Source organism: Limulus polyphemus, unplaced genomic scaffold (assembly GCF_000517525.1).
Source record: "Limulus polyphemus unplaced genomic scaffold, Limulus_polyphemus-2.1.2 Scaffold141, whole genome shotgun sequence".
NCBI lineage: Eukaryota > Metazoa > Arthropoda > Merostomata > Xiphosura > Limulidae > Limulus > Limulus polyphemus.
In genome coordinates this window covers 896,934-903,000 of record NW_013665751.1, presented here as the reverse complement: position 1 = coordinate 903,000, position 6,067 = coordinate 896,934, and the positions used below count along the sequence as shown (strand labels likewise).

Here is a 6,067-nt window from a genome sequence, read left to right as displayed (position 1 = left end):
AAATATTTGTTTAACAACAAGTAAAAGCTTGGAATGATCTATTCTTTCATTGGGGGGTGAGTCTGTGTAAAACACTTACATACACCATTTCGATTTTCGACACCTCACTACTATAAAGTCTTGGTTTGGTCTGATATTTCATTGGTGGTAGTGTCCAGGGTCACTGATGAGGAGTGGAATTCTCGGAAACTAGTCTGGCTCACAGACACACCCCCAATGTTTTTAAACAAATGTTTAAACAACTCTATTCAAAAAATAAAATTGATTTTTATAAAAAAAATATCTTTGCTTTGGGCAGTACTTGGGTGCGCGAAATAATATGAGTCCTTTAGAGCTATGATAGAGTCACGGCGTTATTTTAGAGAGCTCAGACGACCACATATTATGAATGTAAAAATAACAAAACTCATTGATGGGCAAAGTATACAGATACAGAACGATCTAATTGTTTTCATGAATAAATAATATATATAATATTTTCTGTCTTGTGAATGAATTTTTTTCTGTGATTATTAATTAGGGTCCTTTTTTTTAACGGCGTTTATTGTTTAGATTAGTTTGTTAGCAAAATTATTGTTAAAGTGTCTGTTAAAAAAGACAATAGACTGATTTGTCACACGGCACCGTTCTTTATTAACTTAACCTGAGTGTAGGAACATAACGGATAACCTCTTCTTAATGTTTTTCTTTTACAGGTTTAAGCAGAATGAGCCTAATTGACGAATATTAAGATAGAAAGTCTAAGAAATACATGAAACAAATGGCATCTGTGAAACATATTTCGTTTGGCAACACCAAATTTAACAAAATGAAACGGTTAATTGCATTCTTCGGTATTAATGTCCTTTTCATTAGAGTCATTGCTATTTGATGATTTATTACTTTTTTTCTTTTACATAATCATCAGTTTTTAGCATTTAATAGTATTTAAGATTATCGTATCGAATTCAAACTTTAGTGAAGTTATGTAGAAATCTGAATTTATGTTCTTAACAGGTTAAAGAATCTGCCTGCGTTGAAGTATTATAGTACGTTATCCACCACATGTATAGAAACGAGACTTTCGGGAAATTACGTTCAAATTCCAACCTTCAAAAATACTTTCTTTTGTTGTTAAGCGCAAAGCTACACAAATAGGCTGGTCGAGTTGTGCCAACCTCGGGTACCTAAACAGAATTTTTAGCGTTATGAGCCCCAAAGACGTGCTGCTAAGTCACCGTGAAGCTTCAAGTATGCGCTGGCATAAAAATTATAAATATAGATGAATGCATATCACTTATGTTTAACCTAACCAATACAATACAAGTTGGACAATGTGCCAAGTAGAACACTGACCTCTTACTAGACTTTATTTAGAATGTGTTCGTTAGTTTGTTTTGAATTTTGCGCAAGGGTACTCGAAGGATATCTAGAATGTGTTCGTTAGTTTGTTTTGAATTTTGCGCGAGGGTACTCGAAGGATATCTAGAATGTGTTCGTTAGTTTGTTTTGAATTTTGCGCAAGGGTACTCGAAGGATATCTAGAATGTGTTCGTTAGTTTGTTTTGAATTTTGCGCAAGGGTACTCGAAGGATATCTAGAATGTGACTGAGTTTGGTTTTATTTTTTGTGAGAGCGCAAAGAATTTTCTTGCGCAATATTGTTTCTTGATATGTTATTATGAAAACTATATACACTCCCTCATTCTTTTAGAGTTTTGATAATATATTATATAATAGATTTTTGAAAAGGAATTTTTGTTGTTGTTGTTGTTGTAAAATGACGAATGTCACAAAGAATGTTGTAGTATAGAAACTTTAACTGCAATATTTTATGTGGATTTTTTTATATTTAATTCGTTTTCCCAATATCTCTTTAGCCATTGGTTTTGTTTTTTGTTCTTCTTTGTGGGGAATTGTTATCATAAACAACTGCTGGGAAGGGTTGCGAATTCCTTTAAAAGATATGCTTCTGCTTCTCAGTTTTTCTAGGAAATTTCATTGCTAAATTAGGGACGGCTAGCGCAGATAGCCCTCGTGTAGCTTTGCGTGAAATTGAAAACAAACCAAACTAGGAAGAGGGGATAGATTGTGTAATAGCTGTGATTGGACAATGCATAAAGTATAATTGTGATTAAGACTTTTAAAAAAGTGTTGATAGAAACACTGATAGCTGAAGAATGCTGAGGGAGAAATTCATTCACATATTTCAAGAATTAAAAAGATATAAGAGTTAAGTAATTTTGAAAACTGCGAACATTAGGCTCATTAAGACGAATCTGATTACGTTTAAAACTAGGAAGTCTGTCAGTTCAAGATAAATAATCCTTTTTTGTATGGTTTCTATCGATAAGCTACATATTGTATAAACTCTACGCTCTGGATTAACCTGAACAAATTCAAGGAACATTTAGAAAATATTTTTGCGAAAGAAGTGTTGTAACTAGTGTTCTTCCGTCATATTATTCAAAGAAATGTTTGGTTGAACTTACGAAAGGTTTTATAGAAATGAGATTTAATTATGAAAAGTACGCAACGTATTTAAGAAACCTATCGTACACATTTTATGGTAAAATTGAAATGCATACAATGAGAAGGTAAAATACCTTATGATTCATTTTTTTACAACTGTCTGTCTGATTACAAGATATTATTTCTGCATGATAGATAATAGTATTCCATGGTAAGAAACGACTTTAACAAAAACTGAAAAAGGAACATTATTGTTGATCAAACTATAGGATCAAATTCGCCTGTCTAAACATCTCAACAGTATTACGTTTTTGCAATTGTTTAATATGTGGTAGAGAGAGACAGTGTACAAATATGTATACAATTTAATTCAAAATATTTTAGTGCTAAACCTGTATATTAAGTCGTCTTTAGTAATAAGTAATTCAAAAATTCACCAACAAAGATGTTTTCAAACGATGTAAACTGCATGCATAAAAACAAATCGATGTACAGAAATAAAAAAAATATATTCAATTATTACATTATTTCAGTGACATTCAATAAAACATGTTCGTTGTAAAAATTAAATTTAGTCAGCATTTTGCAATCATAGTTCACCTATAGATGACCTTTACAGTTTACGCCTTTACATTTGTTGCGACATGCAATTAGTCACATTTTGGGTTAACCGTAAGTCACAACATTCACATGAAACAAAAAACACTTAAAAAATAACAGAAGTGCAATTATTTGAAAATTATTGAATAACACACTGTCCAGCAGAAAATTTAACCTCCCCTACACCAAATATTGTAAAAGAACGAGGCATGTGATTTGGAAAAAACAGTAAAGATCCTCCTAAAAAGCCATTTGAATAATGGAAAGATTAACTACCAAAACACCAATACATCCCACTGTATGTTAGTATAATGTCTGGCATTAAGTATGGTTTGCATTTCATATAATTTCCTTTTAGTAAATGGGTTACTTTGCTAATAGTATTTATTACACGGTTATTTTGTTAATAATATTGATTACACGGTTATTTTGTTAATAATATTGATTACACGGTTATTTTGTTAATAATGTTGATTACACGGTTATTTTGCTAATAATATTTATTACACGGTTATTTTGTTAATAATATTGATTACACGGTTATTTTGTTAATAATCTTGATTACACAGTTATTTTGTTAATAATATTGATTATACGGTTATTTTGTTAATAATGTTGATTATACGGTTATTTTGTTAATAATGTTGATTATACGGTTATTTTGTTAATAATGTTGATTACACGGTTATTTTGTTAATAATATTGAGTCCACTGTAGCACAATTGAAGAACTTTTATTTTACCAAAATATTTGGTAATTTTAAATAGTCGCCTTTTATATAACAACATAAGCCACTATATCTGTCTTAAAGTCAGGTATTTGTGTGCATTAAGCTTTGGCAAATTTTAAGGATTATATATAGTTCAAGTTTTTATAGTAATTAAATTATGTTAAGAGATGTGTTTCTAAGAATCACGTAAAATAAGTAGATTTGAAAGAAGTAAATAATTTTACGGATATGTTTCTTCCTTAATTTCTACCTAAAAGCATTTCTCTGACACATTCTACACTCACACTTAAATAGCTCTTATGACATTACCTCCCGTTATTTGTCGTTGTTTATATACAGTAAATCAACAGAGAATTGAATTACTGTAACAATTGTTGTTTCATGGTTGAATAACGATTTTTAAAACTGTTCAGTAACTTGATTTTCAATTTTCATTTTAGTGAAACTTAGGTGTATTAAATATTCTTATGCGAATAGGACATTAACTTTTAGTGCTGTCTTTCTCTTTTTTTTAACTAAAATAACCAATAATTTCATCTTTTATAGCAAGCATAAAATAAACTTTTATTCAGGAATATTCAGATATGTATTTTGTAATGTTCGTAGATCTGTTCTGCAGTTGGTTATGACAATCTCGTTAACGACATGTCGAAATGTATAGCAGAGATGTCGAAAGATTCTAAACATGGGCTAACAATTTCACTTGCGTAATGATCAGTAGCGACGAAGGCTAGAAACTTGCATCATTTTGGCACCGTATTTATCTCCACTTTTTACAGATATTTGTACAAACTACAATGGATTGGGTAATGTTTGGAAATATTCGATTAGATACGTAGTTTTAAGATATGAGATTTTACACTTAAACCTAAATTGGAAGTGCAGTAGCCTGTAGGTCATAATTCTTGTTGTCCTTGGCTTGTGCGGACGTGTTTGGAAAAGCTCCGTCTTTACTCTAGCAGCCTCAAAAAGTCGACGGAAAGGTGAAAGCTAACCAGTCGGGTAAATATACCAAACTACATTCACTGTGAATTAAGCTTTGTATTTTCTCACTTGTGTTTCCTTTCATGTCTGTGTTGGTATTCTCGCTAGTACATTTCTGGAATCTGCCTGGCGGATATCAGTGTTCCTGAATACCATAATATCTGCACTAAATAAGAAGTTTTTATACATTACACTAAATAAATGTTTATACACATCATCTTTACACTTTTGCACAGCGTTGTAATTTCGGGGGAAAACAGTCTTCTTTTGTCGGAAAAACAATTTTAAGCTAATTGCAAAAAATATATTTCTATTATGTTTAATAACATAATTTATTGAGAAATGTTTTGCTCTAAACAAAGCGTTATCTCCTTTTTGAAAGACACGTATCCAAATTAGTAAAACGTATATAAGGATGCTGATGAGTGTAAAGTGACTTCACGTGAAAACTTGATATACATATTTAATTAACACAATATCTAAATTTTAGTTCAAATAGTAAATGAAAAATCGCAAAATTTTGCGAAGCATCTGTGAAGTATGGTTACTGAAGATATGTATCATTCTTTATTGTATAAAAATTCATTATTACTTGGAATAGACATTCGTGATCATTGGACTTCTTTGTGTGTATACATATTTATATACCGTATTGCCCCTAATCAACGCTCCCTCCCTAATTATCGCCCCACCCCCAGTATTTTTATAAAACTTACCTTGTGTGACAGCAGTAGTAATCCAACATATAATCCACTTTTATTAAGATGATTTTGATTTGAAAAAAAAGAAGAAAAACAAACACACATGCATCTACTAGCATTGAAATCAACAAATCACATGTGAAAAATAGAATCCGAAACTACAGTTCGCAACGCCCCCAGGGGCAATACGGTATACATTAAAGCCATTTGAGTATCCACATGTTTAATGTGAACTAACTGCGAAAGCAAGATGAAGAAAAGTTAACATTGTGAAATTTCAAAGTCTCCTCTCTTCTAATCGGAATTTAGGTCTTTGTGACCTAGGAGGGTCAGGTACTCTGAGACCTCTTCCTCCCTTCCGAACCATGGTAGTTCGTCCTTGAATGTTGTGTGTTAAATACTACAAGAGGGTCGGAGTAAACCGTACTTGCTCCGACCCCTTTCAGGGCAATGTCCATGTATGTATTACAGACACATTCTGTGTTTTGCAATCGCTATTAGAGTCCATATTGCAAATTACACATTTCACTAGTCAGAGACTAATTGAACATATTTCACATAAAATACCCTTTAAATATATATTTTTTAGTCTCTAACTAGTG

The 6,067-nt window shown here is 31.5% G+C and overlaps 1 protein-coding gene across 1 annotated transcript in view; it reads left to right on the top strand.

The window, feature by feature from the left end:
• Window positions 1-4,644: 4,644 nt before the first annotated feature.
• Window positions 4,645-6,067, top strand: part of LOC106474696 (protein toll-like) — a 63,619-nt gene continuing 62,196 nt past the window's right edge. The window contains exon 1 of the mRNA XM_022380013.1: window positions 4,645-4,782. The gene's annotated coding sequence lies outside the window, so the exon portion shown is untranslated. The remainder of the gene's footprint in view (window positions 4,783-6,067) is intronic.